This window comes from Oncorhynchus mykiss, chromosome 29, assembly GCF_057628025.1.
Source record: "Oncorhynchus mykiss isolate SJ-2025 chromosome 29, ASM5762802v1, whole genome shotgun sequence".
Lineage (NCBI taxonomy): Eukaryota > Metazoa > Chordata > Actinopteri > Salmoniformes > Salmonidae > Oncorhynchus > Oncorhynchus mykiss.
The window spans coordinates 10,703,682-10,722,138 of NC_143050.1; the positions used below are offsets into that span (position 1 = coordinate 10,703,682).

Below are 18,457 nucleotides of genomic sequence, written 5' to 3' on the forward strand. Positions count from 1 at the left end.
TCTGTGAGTATAACATAACTGATGTTGCAGGCGAAAGCCTGAGAAAAATCCAATCCGGAAGGGCCTCATGTTTTGAAAGCGCTGCGTTCCAATGCGTCCCTATTGAGCAGTGAATGGGCTATCAACCAGATTACTTTTTCTCCGTATTCCCCAAGGTGTCTACAGCATTGTGACGTAATTTTAAGCATTTATGTTGAAGAATAGCGGCTACATTGCGGCTACATTGCGCAAGTGGTCACCTGATGCTCCCAGAGTGATTCTCGAGTAAAATACAGAGGTAGCCATTATTCCAATCGGTCCTACTGAAAAACTAATTGTCCCGGTGGATATATTATCGAATAGATATTTGAAAAACACCTTGAGGATTGATTATAAACAACGTTTGCCATGTTTCTGTCGATATTATGGAGCTAATTTGGAATATTTTTCGGAGTTTTCGTGACTGCAATTTCCTAGCGATTTCTCAGCCAAACGTGAAGAACAAACGGAGCTATTTCGCCTACAAAAATAATAATTTTGGAAAAAAGGAACATTGGCTATCTAACTGGGAGTCTCGTGAGTGAAAACATCTGAAGCTCATCAAAGGTAAACGATTTAATTAGATTGCTTTTCTGATTTCCGTGACCAAGTTACCTGCTGCTAGCTGGACAAAATGTTATGATAGGCTATCAAACTTACACAAATGCTTGTCTAGCTTTGGCTGTAAAGCATATTTTGAAAATCTGAGATGACAAGTTGATTAACAAAAGGCTACGCTGTGTCTCAAAATATTTCACTTGTGATTTTCATGAATAGGAATATTTTCTAGGAATATTTATGTCCGTTGCGTTATGCTAATTAGTGTCAGTCGATGATTACGCTCCCTCATGCGGGATGGGGAGTCACTAGAGGTTGTAAGCTGTCCCCAAAGGAGGAAAAACTAAAGCTTTCTGGTCCCTGACACAAGAGTGACCAAAGTTTGCCGGTTCCTGACACAAGAGAGACCATAGTTTGCTGGTTCCTGACACAAGAGGGACCATAGTTTGTCAGTCCCTGACACAAGAGGGACCATCGTTTGCCGGTCCCTGACACAAGAGGGACCATAGTTTGCCGGTCCCTGGAATAAAGGTTAAGAAACACTGCCCTGAACACACTCCTTTGTAATTCCCCCCTATCAAACATGCTATTTCCAATGTCATGACTAACATATTACTTACAATTTGTGCCCAATAGAAAATGAAGTTCTTGAATTACAAAGGACTTAAAATAAAAAAGGATAAACAATCAACATGAAAATAGGCAAAAGCTATATACTTTATTACATCCCGAGGGGAAAGTAGGTCTCTATATTTATATGAATGTCTGCTTTATTTCTACATTTATTTCTCTTATGATAATCATGAACAATCAGTAGCAAGTTCAGCTGCTTCATTTAGATGAACTAATGTAGAACGTGTGATAGACTAGCTGTCCAGGGGGTGTGTTTGTACATCAAGCTGCCTCACGCTACAGAAACAGGAGGCAGGCTCCTGTTCTGTGGGCCGTTCTGGCTCGCACAAGTTTACTCACTTAATGTTGAAAATGTGTCAACTGAGAGTTTACGTGATGCTCGGTTTAATACAAAGCATTGCAATCAAACCCCAGTAAGCTGACAATTGACTGGGTCTAGAGATATATCTTATTTAATACCATAAATTTAACTGCATTATGATGCATTCACTTTATTAGCGCAAGCCACCGAGCGTGCCACTTGGTCGGAAGCAGGGTGAGATCATGGACTTTGACATTGAGTTTGGCCTACTTCTTCCCTGGCCAATCTCTGACTACTTTCTGCATTTGGTTGAGTCTTTTTGTGAACTTCTGCAGTCTGTCTTGTTTCTCCTTAACCTTGCGTCGCTCATCGGGGAGTAGTTCCTCTCCTCTTGCCATCTTCTCTAGAAGCTCAGACTCATATTTCATTTTCTTCAACCCTACAATGCGATCTTCGAAGCCTGGCTTGCGTTGGTCCTCTTCGGTGCGAATGAGTATCTCAATGTACTCCACAGTGGAGAGAGAGCTTGGCTTCAGTACAATCTCATTCAGCCTCTTTAGACAATTGGAGGACAGCTTGATCAAGTATTTCAGCTTGTCCTCGATTACAATGTACTCATCTTCAATCTTCTGCAGCATCTGCTTGTTGTTCATAAACTTGCCCTGTGCCTTCATGAAGTTGTCCTTCAACTCTTTAATGGTCTTTTTCTCTGTCTTAGTTTCATATGTCCATAAGGCTTTTTCCTTGTCGTGGTTAAGGTAAGAGCAGTTTCCTGGACACATGACACAGTTACCATAACCATCCATCACGGCACATTTTTTGATGTCATCCTCGTTAGGCAGAAAGCAGCTGGTGTGGCATGTGAACTTGCAAACAATGCAGTTTGTAGCAAAACAACTTAATTTGGTCCTCTTCGCAACTAGAACCTCTAGCTCTGTCTCAAAGTCTTGGTTCTGTTTCATGTTCTCGTCCTCGTTCTGCAGGCACTGTTCGAAAGTTTTGATCTCATTCAGCTTTGACAAACCTGCTGTGATCTGAGGGGTCAATCGTGTCAGGGCCTTCTCCAAACGCTCACGTTCTTCCAACACTTTCTTGGTCATTGTTAGATCTTTGCTCTCATTGCTTTCCAAGGCTTTGAAGAAAGCTTTCATCTGCTTAAAAGTTGACCTCCAGACAATCTTCTCTAGTCCTTCCTCATTATCATCCTCTGAACCATCTCCTTCAGAGCTTATGTCTTCTTCTACTTTCTGAGAGAGCAGAACTGAATTGTTGAATTTGAAATGGGTTGGGAGTCCCTTTTTATTTTTTTTACAGGGAAGGTCCGCAGCTTGGATGGCCTCCAGCACAGGTACGTCCTTCCCATCAGCAAATGTCACAAGCATCAGGATGTTATCAGCAATGTCCTTTCCAAAAATGGACAGGATGGAGTCAAATATGTATTTCTGATTGGCACTGAGACGAGCGAGGGATGCCTGCACTACAAAGCAGACTGCATCAATGTGATCAATCCCTAAAGGATTACACAAGAATTCCTTAACTTGCTGTGTGATTAGTTTATCATGTGCCATTCCTCTAGTGTCTCCGAACCCTGGTGTGTCAATAATGGTCAGAGAATAAGGAATCTGAAAGCCTGGCTGGTTGTAGAGCTCGTTTGATGTTACGATTGAAGTCTGGCTCTCAGCCTGTGACCTGTTGGTCACCTCATGGATGAGCTTAAAGCGGTAGTGATCTTCCCACTTCACCCGAGAATGTAGTTGATCATGACATTGACCAGAGTGGTTTTTGCTGCACCCGTGGACCCCAGAAGCAGGATTACCTTGTTATTCCCTTTCTCAACTTTCCCTCCAAATGTGTACTGTTCAAAACGTTCCATTACATCCAACTTCTGTTCCAGATTCAGCCTATAGATTGACGGGTTGCCTTTCTTAACCTTCTCTGATTTCTTTAGAAATTCCTCACTTCTTGCTCCTGTTGATTGGCTCCTCTTCGGTTGGGCGTCAGAAGCCCTGATGGTAGTCAGCACTGCCTCAGGACTGGGTAGACTCTTCCCTGCTTCGCCACAGTTAGCAGAGACTCTGACACTGTATGCAGTTTCAGGCTTTAGACCTTCCAGTGTGCACTCTCTGGTGGTGGTTTTGATGGTGTGCCACATCTTATTGTCAACAGACTTCGCACACTCTCTGTAGTCAGTCTCATAGCCTATGACTTCAACATCGTCTCCCACCATGGTAGGAATGTCCCAGTTCACTCTGATACTTTCATATTCCAGGTTTTTCTCTGTGGGTGGTCCAGGGGGGCTACATGGGCGGGTCCTGGAGTATTCTGTCCAGTCACTGGAGAGGCTCACACCAGGTCTACACAGCGCCCTGCAGCTGAAGCGATAGTCTTTATAGGGGTTCAAACGTCTGATGGTGACCTGGTTAGTGGTAGTATCAGCTTTGATCTCTGTCCACTCAGATTCAGCCTGCACAGCCTGGTACAAAACCTGGTACGACTCCACAGACTTGACGCCAAGGTGGGGAGGGTTGATTTGCACGTGGACACATTCATGCTCCAGACTCTTGATGGTGGGGACACCTGGCTTTGATGGCAGTTCAAACTGGGGACTCAACAGTGTCCCTCTTTCATAGACATGGATGGAGGATGCAGTGACGCATTTGCTTGGAATCGATGCAATGCAGAATGCAATATTTTCTCTGTCTTTGTTTGACTCTTTGAAGTCTAGGAACAGTTGTATGATTTGCCTGGTTAGGGTGGTTACCTCCCCTGAGCGAAACCACTTTTCTGCTGCTGATTTCCCAACTGCGTTGGGGTCGTATGGTATCACTGAAGAATCACTCTGATTCTTCCAGCAAGTAGTTCTCCAAGTCTACCAAATACTCATCTTTGTCCTTCAAAGAGGAGAATGCAAAGCACACTACATGATCTTTAGCTTGATCAAGCACTATTCCATCCAATTCACTACTTGAGTACACAACTTGTACCTCTTTCATTATGTCAAGATAAGAGCTGACAACATTCATCTCTCTCTCTCTGTCATCCAGGTACGTGATCATAAGGTCATTCTGGAATGGAGAGCGTTCCTTACTGTTGAGCATTTTTATCAGCTCTTCTTCTTCCATTCCTCCTCCTCTTATGTTGGGAAGAACCTTGCAAAGACCTTTCTGGAAAACCAGCTTGTACTCTGAGCACAAGTCCCTGAACTTGCTCAGCTTGGCTTTGATTTCAGGGAACTTGATAGCCATGCCTTCCATCATCAAGTCCCGGAATAGTACATCAGTGTTGTCCAGCCCGTCTAAGATTCGCTTTGCGCGACACACCAGGCTAACACTGATCTGCCTGACTAGCTGGGCCGCTGCAGAGTCCAGGTTCTTGAGAGGATAGAGCCAGACAGTCATGGGCACAGCATGTTCTCCCTTTTCCCCTAACAGACGTGGCAGGCCGGCATACAGCCTGGTGGCATCTTCAAATGTGACAGGGTTGTTTTCTAGTGCAAAATCACCATGGAAAGTGCAGCTGAATGTATTGGCCTGTTGCTTCTCTTCCTCGCTCATCTTCAGTGATGCCTGCCCTTCTATTGTTATGAGGGGAATCTTCTTTATTGTGGCCTGCAGGTTTCCCTGAATATCCTGGTGGTTTTCTCCTGAGGAAACCTCACGGTCAAAAACAAAGAAGGCTTGTGCACCGTAGAGAATGGCAGTCACCACATGTGTGGCAGAACCCTCTCGGAAGACATTACAGTGTTTCACATTTCCTGCCCCCAGGTGGTCCATGGTCAGCTGCTCGAAGTGAGTGGTGGTACGGTACTGCAGAGAAACCCTAGACTGATGCTTTGAGGTCTTTTTATCATGTAGAACCCTTCACACTGACTAAGCCACCAAGGAAACTGGCCTCCAGAGATGCAGACACATTCAAAGCTTCTGACTTGGCTTCACTTGAGTCGGAAGCAATGATTTTGAAATCAGTGTTAGGTTGTGGAGAGACATTTATGTCTTTCTGTAGCATTTCAGAATCCCAGAGTGTGATACCTGCAGTTTAAAAAGAGAGAATGACAAATAAAATAAAATACAATTTAAATAACGATCTCCAACGTGTACAGTCGTGGCAAAAAGTTTTGAGAGTGACACAAATATTAATTTTCACAAAGTCTGCTACCTCAGTTTGTACGATTGCAATTTGCATATACTCCAGAATGTTATGAAGAGTGATCAGATGAATTGCACTTAATTAAAAGGCCCTCTTTGCCACGCAAATGAACTGAATCCCAAAAAACATTTCCACTGCATTTCAGCCCTGCCACAAAAGGACCAGATGACATCATGTCAGTGATTCTCTCGTTAACATAGGTGTGAGTGTTGACGAGCACAAGGCTGGAGATCACTCTGTCATGCTGATTGAGTTCTAATAACAGACTGGAAGCTTCAAAAGGAGGGTGGCGCTTGGAATCATTGTTCTTCTCTGTCAATCATGGTTAACTGCAAGGAAACGTGCCGTCATCATTGCTTTGCACAAAAAGGGCTTCACAGGCAAGGATATTGCTGCCAGCAAGATTGTACCTAAATCAACCATTTATCAGATCATCAAGAACTTCAAGGAGATCTGTACCATTGTTGTGAAGAAGGCTTCAGGGCGCCCAAGAAAGTCCAGCAAGCGCCAGGACGTCACCTGAAGTTGATTCAGCTGCGGTTCGGGGCACCACCAGTACAGAGCTTGCTCAGGAATGGCAGCAGGCAGGTGTGAGTGCATCTGCACACACAGTGAGGTGAAGACTTTAGGAGGATGGCCTGGTGTCAAGAAGGGCAGCAAAGAAGCCACTTCTCTCCAGGAAAAACATCAGGGACAGACTGATATTCTGCAAAAGCTACAGGGATTGCACTGCTGAGGACTGGGATAAAGTCATTTTCTCTGATGAATCGCCTTTCTGATGGTTTGGGGCATCCGGAAAAAAGCTTGTCCGGAGAAGTCAAGGTGAGCGATACCATCAGTCTTGTGTCATGCCAACAGTAAAGCATCCTGAGACCATTCATGTGGGGGGGGGGGGTTGCTTCTCAGCCAAGGGAGTGGGCTCACTCACAATTTTGACTAAGAACACAGCCATGAATATAGAATGGTACCAACACATCCTCCGAGAGCAACTTCTCCCAACCATCCAGGAACAGTTTGGTGACGAACAATGACTTTTCCAGCATGATGGAGCACCTTGCCATAAGGCAAAAGTGATAACTAAGTGGCTCGGGGAACAAAACATCGATATTTTGGGTCCATGGCCAGGAAACTCCCCAGACCTTAATCCCATTGAGAACTTGTGGTCAATCCTCAAGAGGCGGGTGGACAAACCAAAACCCACAAATTCTGCCAAACTCCACGCATTGATTATGCAAGAATGGGCTGCCATCAGTCAGAATGTGGCCCAGAAGTTAATTGACAGCATGCCAGGGTGGATTGCAGAGGTCTTGAAAACTAAGGGTTGACACTGCAAATATTGACTCTTTGCATCAACTTCATGTAATTGTCAATAAAAGCCTTTGACACTTATGAAATGCTTGTAATTATACTTCAGTATCCTATAGTAACATCTGACAAAAATATCTAAAGACACTGAAGCAGCAGACTTTGTGAAAATTCATATTTGTGTCATTCTCAAAACTTTTGGCCAGGACTGGTACATGCAGAATTGTTTATACATGTAAACATGGTTTCATTCAAAGAATGAATTGAAGATAAATTTTACTCATCAAAGTAATTATTCTAGGTGACATGACAACAGTTGTTAGAAAAGCTACACCTATCTTTGCCATTAATCACTTCTGTAACAGCATGACTATATATATGACTACTTCAAAATGTTGCGGGTCCTCTAGCTTTTCTAACTCTGATGACCATAGAGATGTAGCTCGTCTTTGCAATGGATGCTTTTGTGACAGCATCTGTAGTGCCATTAAGGGCTATCCATTTGAAAGTAGTCCATTTTTTCTTCTTATACTTTCATAAGTGTATTGGCAGTTTGTAAAAAAAAAACTGAAGTGCTACAGTTTGTATAGTCTGAACAGGTATAAAGCCAAGGTTGGTGATTTACAGCCACCTGCAGTTATGGAATGTTTGTCAGAAGAATAATTCATTGGCTGACCCCTCCTGCTGACCTGAATGGAATTCTGTTATCCTTCCTTAAAGGAGCTAAATATAAAACAATTGAAATGTGATATAAGAAAATGTCCATAAAATGTCTGCATTAATAATAAAATAAAATTATAGTGTTTCACAAAAAAAATTCACAAACTAATTATTTAGGCCCATATATCAGCATAATTTAGAGGTGTGGTCATCTCCTCACAAGCACAACCAACAACGGAAAACTGGGGCAAGCATGTGGAAATCGCTCTGCCTTTACCTGGTTGCTAAAATTCTACATTTCAGTTTGTGACAAAACAAGCCATCTTTAGTGTAGAAAATCATTGTACCATCTAAATCGCTGTGAAATATGTTCTAAATAAGGATATATTGTTTTTTCAGCTGTTTAAAGCTGGTGTACAAAACCGGAAGTAAATGCAAAACTTAAGGAAGTGGCTGTGTTGTTGCAATTCACTTAGTTTCCACAAGGGGGCTTTGTTTTACTTGTAGCTTCTGTAACCCATGCAAGTCACACCAACTTGACTACTTCAAAATGGTGAAAACCCTCAATGACGCTGCCCATGTTAGATCAGGCTTTGGGACAAGTCTATCCAACTCTATTGTGGAAACAATGACAATGAATGTAATAGTTTTCTGTACCTGGAATGAGGACATCCCTGCGACAGTCATACAGCATCCCCAGCTGGAATGGTCGGCCCAGAGCGGCTGTCTCAATGGTCTCAGAGTCAGACATGACTCCGTGTTCTGAAAACACATCAGAGCAGGGGTTTATGCACGGATATATATACTTCAGAACTATTGTATAGTAGAAACATTAAGATGAATGCAGGGCTTTACATCTAGGGGAGTCAAACTTTAGGTTGAAATAACAAAGGTACAAAAGACAGACATAAGAGGACGTCATCTGAATCACTCACATTTCTGCCTCCCCCTCAGTCTTGTATTGTTCTCCTGGGATGGGAGGCGAGCCCTAGAGCCTTGATGCACAGCGTTCGATTCGGCAGGCTGCGCCTCTGTAATGGGGAAACATCAGAAAAATAAAGATAATGTAGTATAAATGCTGTTCTTCAGTCATAAACATTATCCCAAGTGAGCATGAGCTCTGTGGTCTCAGAGTCTACAATGGCATGGGAACCTTGTGTTAAGTTCATTTCAAGAACTGCACACTGTTTTTCTGCTGGTGTAATTATAATTGTGTAAGTAGATCTAGCTGGTCTGTCATAATTTAATAGAGACAGCAGATCTAGCTGGTCTGTCATAATATAATAGAGACAGTATATCTAGCTGGTCTGTCATGGTATAATAGAGACAGTAGATCTAGCTGGTCTGTCATAATATAATAGAGACAGTAAATCTAGCTGGTCTGTCATAATTTAATAGAGACAGTAGATCTAGCTGGTCTGTCATAATTTAACAGAGGCAGTAGATCTAGCTGGTCTGTCATAATTTAACAGAGGCAGTAGATCTAGCTGGTCTGTCATAATATAATTTAGACAGTAGATCTAGCTGGTCTGTCATAAAATAGAGACAGCAGATATAGCTGGTCTGTCATATTATAATAGAGACGGTAGATCGAGCTGGTCTGTCATAATATAATAGAGACAGTAGATCTAGCTGCTCTGTCATAATATAATAAAGACAGTTGATCTAGCTGGTCTGTCATAATATAATAGAAGCAGTATATCTAGCTGGTCTTTCACAATATAATAGACACAGTAGATCTAGCTGGTCAGTCATAATATAATAGAGACAGTTGATCTAGCTGGTCTGTCATAAAATAGAGACAGTAGATCTAGCTGGTCTGCCATAATACAATAGAGACAGTAGATCTAGCTGGTCTGTCATAATATAATAGAGCCAGCAGATTTAGCTGGTCTGTCATAATATAATAGAGACAGTAGATCTAGCTGGTCTGTCATAATACAATAGAGACAGTAGATCTAGCTGGTCTGTCATAATTTAATAGAGACAGCAGATCTAGCTGGTCTGTCATGATATAATAGAGACAGTAGATTTAGCTGGCCATTCATATTATAATAGAGACAGTATATCTCGCTGGTCTGTCATAATATAATAGAGACAGTAGATCTCGCTGGTCTGTCATAATTTAACAGAGGCAGTAGATCTAGCTGGTCTGTCATAATTTAACAGAGGCAGTAGATCTAGCTGGTCTGTCATAATATAATTTAGACAGTAGATCTAGCTGCTCTGTCATAACATAATAAAGACAGTTGATCTAGCTGGTCTGTCATAATATAATAGAAGCAGTATATCTAGCTGGTCTTTCACAATATAATAGACACAGTAGATCTAGCTGGTCAGTCATAATATAATAGAGACAGTTGATCTAGCTGGTCTGTCATAAAATAGAGACAGTAGATCTAGCTGGTCTGCCATAATACAATAGAGAAAGTAGATCTAGCTGGTCTGTCATAATATAATAGAGCCAGCAGATCTAGCTGGTCTGTCATAATACAATAGAGACAGTAGATCTAGCTGGTCTGCCATAATACTATAGAGAAAGTAGATCTAGCTGGTCTGTCATAACATAATAAATACAGTAAATCTAGCTGGTCTGTCATAATATAATAGAGACAGCAGATCTAGCTGTTCTGTCATAATATAATAGAGACAGCAGATCTAGCTGGTCTGTCATAATACAATAGAGACAGTAGATCTAGCTGGTCTGCCATAATACAATAGAGAAAGTAGATCTAGCTTGTCTGTCATAACATAATAGATACAGTAAATCTAGCTGGTCTGTCATAATAAAATGGACAGTAGATCTAGCTGGTCTGCCATAATACAATAGAGAAAGTAGATCTAGCTTGTCTGTCATAACATAATAGAGACAGTAGATCCAGCTGGTCTGTCATAATTTCAAAGAGACAGCAGATCTATCTGGTATGTCATAATATAAGAGACAGTAGATCTAGCTGTTCTGTCATAATATAATAGAGACAGCAGATCTAGCTGGTCTGTCATGGTATAATAGAGACAGTAGATCTAGCTGGTCTGTCATAATATAATAGAGACAGTAAATCTAGCTGGTCTGTCATAATTTAATAGAGACAGCAGATCTAGCTGGTCTGTCATAATAAAATAGACAGTAGATCTAGCTGGTCTGTCATAATAAAATAGAGACAGCAGATATAGCTGGTCTGTCATAATATAATAGAGACAGTAGATCCAGCTGGTCTGTCATAATTTCATAGAGACAGCAGATCTATCTGGTATGTCATAATATAAGAGACAGTAGATCTAGCTGTTCTGTCATAATATAATAGAGACAGTAGATCTAGTTGGTCTGTCATAATATAATAGAGACAGCTGATTTAGCTGGTCTGTCATAATATAATAGAGATAGTATATCTAGCTGGTCTGTCATGGTATAATAGAGACAGTAGATCTAGCTGGTCTGTCATAATATAATAGAGACAGTAAATCTAGCTGGTCTGTCATAATTTAATAGAGACAGCAGATCTAGCTGGTCTGTCATAACATAATAAATACAGTATATCTAGCTGGTCTGTCATAATATAATAGAGACAGTAAATCTAGCTGGTCTGTCATAATTTAATAGAGACAGTAAATCTAGCTGGTCTGTCATAATTTAATAGAGACAGCAGATTTAGCTGGTCTGTCATAATACAATAGAGACAGTAGATCTAGCTGGTCTGTCATAATATAACAGAGACAGTAGATCTAGCTGGTCTGTCATAATTTAATAGAGACAGCAGATCAAGCTGGTCTGTCATGATATAATAGAGACAGTAGATCCTTCTGGACTGTCCTAAAATAATAGAGACAGTAGATCTAGCTTTTCTATCATAATATAATAGAGACAGTAGATCTAGCAGGTCTGTCATAATATAATAGAGACCTAGAGACAGTAGATCTAGCTGTTCAGTCATAATATAATAGAGAAAGTAGATCTAGCTGGTCTGTCATAATATAATAGAGCCAGAAGATCTAGCTGTTCTGTCACAATACAATATAGACAGTAGATCTAGCTGTTCTGTCATAATATAATAGAGACAGTTGATCTAGCTGGTCTGTCATAATACAATAGAGACAGCAGATCTAGCTGATCTGTCATATTGTAATAGAGACATTAGATCTAGCTGGTCTGTCATAACATAATAGAGACATTAGATTTAGCTGGCCATTCATATTATAATAGAGACAGTATATCTCGCTGGTCTGTCATAATATAACAGAGACAGTAGATCTAGCTGGTCTGTCATAATTTAACAGAGGCAGTAGATCTAGCTGGTCTGTCATAATTTAACAGAGGCAGTAGATCTAGCTGGTCTGTCATAATATAATTTAGAGAGTAGATCTAGCTGGTCTGTCATAAAATAGAGACAGCAGATATAGCTGGTCTGTCATATTATAATAGAGACGGTAGATCGAGCTGGTCTGTCATAATATAATAGAGACAGTAGATCTAGCTGCTCTGTCATAATATAATAAAGACAGTTGATCTAGCTGGTCTGTCATAATATAATAGAATCAGTATATCTAGCTGGTCTTTCACAATATAATAGACACAGTATATCTAGCTGGTCTGTCATAGTATAATAGAGATGGTAGATCTAGCTGGTTTGTCATAATATAATAGATACAGTAAATCTAGCTGGTCTGTCATAATAAAATAGAGACAGTAGATCTAGCTGGTCTGTCATAATAAAATAGAGACAGCAGATATAGCTGGTCTGTCATAAAATAATAGAGACAGTAGATCCAGCTGGTCTGTCATAATTTCATAGAGACAGCAGATCTATCTGGTCTGTCATAATATAAGAGACAGTAGATCTAGCTGTTCTGTCATAATATAATAGAAACAGTAGATCTCGTTGGTCTGTCATAATATAATAGAGACAGTAGATCTAGCTGGTCTGTCATAATATAATAGAGACAGTATATCTAGCTGGTCTGTCATGGTATAATAGAGACAGTAGATCTAGCTGGTCTGTCATAATATAATAGAGACAGTAAATCTAGCTGTTCTGTCATAATTTAATAGAGACAGCAGATCTAGCTGGTCTGTCATAATATAATAGAGACAGTAGATCTAGCAGGTCTGTCATAATATAATAGAGACTTAGAGACAGTAGATCTAGCTGTTCTGTCATAATACAATAGAGACAGTAGATCTAGCTGGTCTGTCATAATATAACAGAGACAGTCGATCTAGCTGGTCTGTCATAATACAATAGAGACAGTAGATCTAGCTGGTCTGTCATAATTTAATAGAGACAGCAGATGTAGCTGGTCTGTCATGATATAATAGAGACAGTAGATCCTTCTGGTCTGTCCTAATATAATAGAGACAGTAGATCTAGCTGGTCTATCATAATATAATAGAGACAGTAGATCTAGCAGGTCTGTCATAATATAATAGAGACCTAGAGACTGTAGATCTAGCTGTTCTGTCATAATACAATAGAGACAGTAGATCTAGCTGGTCTGTCATAATATAACAGAGACAGTAGATCTAGCTGGTCTGTCATAATATAATAGAGACAGTAGATCTAGCTGGTCTGTCATAATATAATAGAGACAGTATATCTAGCTGGTCTGTCATAATTTTGTATTTTATTTATTTTACCTTTATTTAACCAGGTAGGCAAGTTGAGAACAAGTTCTCATTTACAATTGCGACCTGGCCAAGATAAAGCAAAGCCGTTCGACAGATACAACGACACAGAGTTACACATGGAGTAAAACAAACATACAGTCAATAATACAGTATAAACAAGTATATATACAATGTGAGCAAATGAGGTGAGAAGGGAGGTAAAGGGAAAAAAGGCCATGGTGGCAAGGTAAATACAATATAGCAAGTAAAACACTGGAATGGTAGTTTTGCAATGGAAGAATGTGCAAAGTAGAAATAAAATAATGGGGTGCAAAGGAGCAAAATAAATTAATTAATTAAATACAGTTGGGAAAGAGGTAGTTGTTTGGGCTAAATTATAGGTGGGCTATGTACAGGTGCAGTAATCTGTGAGCTGCTCTGACAGTTGGTGCTTAAAGCTAGTGAGGGAGATAAGTGTTTCCAGTTTCAGAGATTTTTGTAGTTCGTTCCAGTCATTGGCAGCAGAGAACTGGAAAGAGAGGCGGCCAAAGAAAGAATTGGTTTTGGGGGTGACTAGAGAGATATACCTGCTGGAGCGTGTGCTACAGGTGGGAGATGCTATGGTGACCAGCGAGCTGAGATAAGGGGGGACTTTACCTAGCAGGGTCTTGTAGATGACATGGAGCCAGTGGGTTTGGCGACGAGTATGAAGCGAGGGCCAGCAAACGAGAGTGTTGGTAGGAGGAGGATTGGTAGGATGGTCAGTTTTACAAGGGTATGTTTGGCAGCATGAGTGAAGGATGCTTTGTTGCGAAATAGGAAGCCAATTCTAGATTTAACTTTGGATTGGAGATGTTTGATATGGGTCTGGAAGGAGAGTTTACAGTCTAACCAGACACCTAAGTATTTGTTGTTGTCCACATATTCTAAGTCAGAGCCGTCCAGAGTAGTGATGTTGGACAGGCGGGTAGGTGCAGGTAGCGATCGGTTGAAGAGCATGCATTTAGTTTTACTTGTATTTAAGAGCAATTGGAGGCCACGGAAGGAGAGTTGTATGGCATTGAAGCTTGCCTGGAGGGTTGTTAACACAGTGTCCAAAGAAGGGCCAGAAGTATACAGAATGGTGTCGTCTGCGTAGAGGTGGATCAGAGACTCACCAGCAGCAAGAGCGACCTCATTGATGTATACAGAGAAGAGAGTCGGTCCAAGAATTGAACCCTGTGGCACCCCCATAGAGACTGCCAGAGGTCCGGACAACAGACCCTCCGATTTGACACACTGAACTCTATCAGAGAAGTAGTTGGTGAACCAGGCGAGGCAATCATTTGAGAAACCAAGGCTGTTGAGTCTGCCGATGAGGATGTGGTGATTGACAGAGTCGAAAGCCTTGGCCAGATCAATGAATACGGCTGCACAGTAATGTTTCTTATCGATGGCGGTTAAGATATCGTTTAGGACCTTGAGCGTGGCTGAGGTGCACCCATAACCAGCTCTGAAACTAGATTGCATAGCAGAGAAGGTATGGTGAGATTCGAAATGGTCGGTAATCTGTTTGTTGACTTGGCTTTCGAAGACCATAGAAAGGCATGGTAGGATAGATATAGGTCTGTAGCAGTTTGGGTCAAGAGTGTCCCCCCCTTTGAAGAGGGGGATGACCGCAGCTGCTTTCCAATCTTTGGGAATCTCAGACGACACGAAAGAGAGGTTGAACAGGCTAGTAATAGGGGTGGCAACAATTTCGGCAGATAATTTTAGAAAGACAGGGTCCAGATTGTCTAGCCCGGCTGATTTGTAGGGGTCCAGATTTTGCAGCTCTTTCAGAACATCAGCTGAATGGATTTGGGAGAAGGAGAAATGGGGAAGGCTTGGGCGAGTTGCTGTTGGGGGTGCAGTGCTGTTGACAGGGGTAGGAGTAGCCAGGTGGAAAGCATGGCCAGCAGTAGAAAAATGCTTATTGAAATTTTCAATTATGGTGGATTTATCAGTGGTGACAGTGTTTCCTATCTTCAGTGCAGTGGGCAGCTGGGAGGAGGTGTTCTTATTCTCCATGGACTTTACAGTGTCCCAGAACTTTTTTGAGTTAGTGTTGCAAGAAGCAAATTTCTGCTTGAAAAAGCTAGCCTTGGCTTTTCTAACTGCCTGTGTATAATGGTTTCTAGCTTCCCTGAACAGTTGCATATCACGGGGGCTGTTCGATGCTAATGCAGAACGCCATAGGATGTTTTTGTGTTGGTTAAGGGCAGTCAGGTCTGGGGAGAACCAAGGGCTATATCTGTTCCTGGTTCTAAATTTCTTGAATGGGGCATGTTTATTTAAGATGGTTAGGAAGGCATTTTTTAAAAATATCCAGGCATCCTCTACTGACGGGATGAGGTCAATATCCTTCCAGGATACCCCGGCCAGGTCGATTAGAAAGGGCTGCTCGCTGAAGTGTTTCAGGGAGCGTTTTACAGTGATGAGAGGAGGTCGTTTGACCGCTGACCCATTACGGATGCAGGCAATGAGGCAGTGATCGCTGAGATCTTGGTTGAAGACAGCAGAGGTGTATTTAGAGGGGAAGTTGGTTAGGATGATATCTGTGAGGGTGCCCGTGTTTAAGGCTTTGGGGAGGTACCTGGTAGGTTCATTGATAATTTGTGTGAGATTGAGGGCATCAAGTTTAGATTGTAGGATGGCTGGGGTGTTAAGCATGTTCCAGTTTAGGTCGCCTAGCAGCACGAGCTCTGAAGATAGATGGGGGGCAATCAGTTCACATATGGTGTCCAGAGCACAGCTGGGGGCAGAGGGTGCTCTATAGCAGGCGGCAACGGTGAGAGACTTGTTTTTAGAGAGATGGATTTTTAAAAGTAGAAATTCAAATTGTTTGGGTACAGACCTGGATAGTAGGACAGAACTCTGCAGGCTATCTTTGCAGTAGAATGCAACACTTTGGCAGTTCTATCTTGTCTGAAAATGTTGCAGTTTGGAATTAAAATGTCTGAATTTTTGGTGGTCTTCCTAAGCCAGGATTCAGACACAGCTAGAACATCCGGGTATATAATATAATTTAGACAGTAGATCTAGCTGGTCTGTCATAAAATAGAGACAGCAGATATAGCTGCTCTGTCATAATATAATTAAGACAGTTGATCTAGCTGGTCTGTCATAATATAATAGAAGCAGTATATCTAGCTGGTCTTTCATAATATAATAGAGACAGTAGATCTAGCTGGTCTGTCATAATATAATAGAGGAAGTAGATCTAGCTGGTCTGTCATAACATAATGGATACAGTAAATCTAGCTGGTCTGTCATAATAAAATAGAGACAGTAGATCTAGCTGGTCTGTCATAATAAAATAGAGACAGCAGATATAGCTTGTCTGTCATAATATAGAGACAGTAGATCCAGCTGGTCTGTCATTATTTAATAGAGACAGCATATCTATCTGGTCTGTCATAATATAAGAGACAGTAGATCTAGCTGTTCTGTCATAATATAATAGAGACAGTAGATCTAGTTGGTCTGTCATAATATAATATAGACAGTAGATCTAGCTGGTCTGTCATAATATAATAGAGACAGTATATCTAGCTGGTCTGTCATGGTATAATAGAGACAGTAGATCTAGCAGGTCTGTCATAATACAATAGAGACTTAGAGACAGTAGATCTAGCTGTTCTGTCATAATACAATAGAGACAGTAGATCTAGCTGGTCTGTCATAATAAAATAGAGATAGCAGATATAGCTTGTCTGTCATAATATAGAGACAGTAGATCTAGCTGGTCTGTCATAATAAAATAGAGACAGCAGATATAGCTTGTCTGTCATAATATAGAGACAGTAGATCCAGCTGGTCTGTCATTATTTAATAGAGACAGCATATCTATCTGGTATGTCATAATATAAGAGACAGTAGATCTAGCTGTTCTGTCATAATATAATAGAGACAGTAGATCTAGTTGGTCTATCATAATATAATAGAGACAGTAGATCTAGCTGGTCTGTCATAATATAATAGATACAGTATATCTAGCTGGTCTGTCATGGTATAATAGAGACAGTAGATCTAGCTGGTCTGTCATAATACAATAGAGACAGTAGATCTTGCTGGTCTGTCATAATACAATAGAGACAGTAGATCTAGCTGGTCTGTCATAATATAATAGAGACAGTAGATCTAGCTGGTCTGTAATAATATAATAGAGACAGTAGATCTAGCTGGTCTGTCATAATTTAACAGAGACAGTAGATCTAGCTGGTCTGTCATAGTACAATAGAGACAGTAGATCTAGCTGGTCTGTCATAATACAATAGAGACAGTAGATCTAGCTGTTCTGTCATAATACAATAGAGACTTTATATCTAGCTGGTCTGTCATAATATAATAGAGACAGTAGATCTAGCTGCTCTGTCATAATATAATTAAGACAGTTGATCTAGCTGGTCTGTCATAATATAATAGAAGCAGTATATCTAGATGGTCTTTCATAATATAATAGAGACAGTAGATCTAGCTGTTCTGTCATAATATAATAGAGACAGTAGATCTAGTTGGTCTATCATAATATAATAGAGACAGTAGATCTAGCTGGTCTGTCATAATATAATAGATACAGTATATCTAGCTGGTCTGTCATGGTATAATAGAGACAGTAGATCTAGCTGGTCTGTCATAATACAATAGAGACAGTAGATCTAGCTGGTCTGTCATAATACAATAGAGACAGTAGATCTAGCTGGTCTGTCATAATATAATAGAGACAGTAGATCTAGCTGGTCTGTAATAATATAATAGAGACAGTAGATCTAGCTGGTCTGTCATAATTTAACAGAGACAGTAGATCTAGCTGGTCTGTCATAGTACAATAGAGACAGTAGATCTAGCTGGTCTGTCATAATACAATAGAGACAGTAGATCTAGCTGTTCTGTCATAATACAATAGAGACTTTATATCTAGCTGGTCTGTCATAATATAATAGAGACAGTAGATATAGCTGCTCTGTCATAATATAATTAAGACAGTTGATCTAGCTGGTCTGTCATAATATAATAGAAGCAGTATATCTAGATGGTCTTTCATAATATAATAGAGACAGTAGATCTAGCTGTTCTGTCATAATATAATAGAGACAGTAGATCTAGCTGGTCTGTCATAATAAAATAGACAGTAGATCTAGCTGGTCTGTCATAATATAATAGAGACAGTAGATCTAGCTGGTCTGTCATAATTTAATAGAGGCAGCAGATCT

General features: G+C 40.7%; 1 pseudogene across 1 annotated transcript; it reads right to left on the reverse strand.

The window, feature by feature from the left end:
- Nucleotides 1-1,278: 1,278 nt before the first annotated feature.
- Nucleotides 1,279-8,661, reverse strand: LOC110509455 (uncharacterized; annotated as a pseudogene). Its single transcript, XR_016493471.1, has 3 exons — nucleotides 8,557-8,661; nucleotides 8,279-8,383; nucleotides 1,279-5,538 (listed from the first exon to the last, which is right to left on the reverse strand). The product of XR_016493471.1 is annotated as an uncharacterized LOC110509455 (transcript).
- Between the last annotated feature and the right edge of the window lie 9,796 nt (nucleotides 8,662-18,457).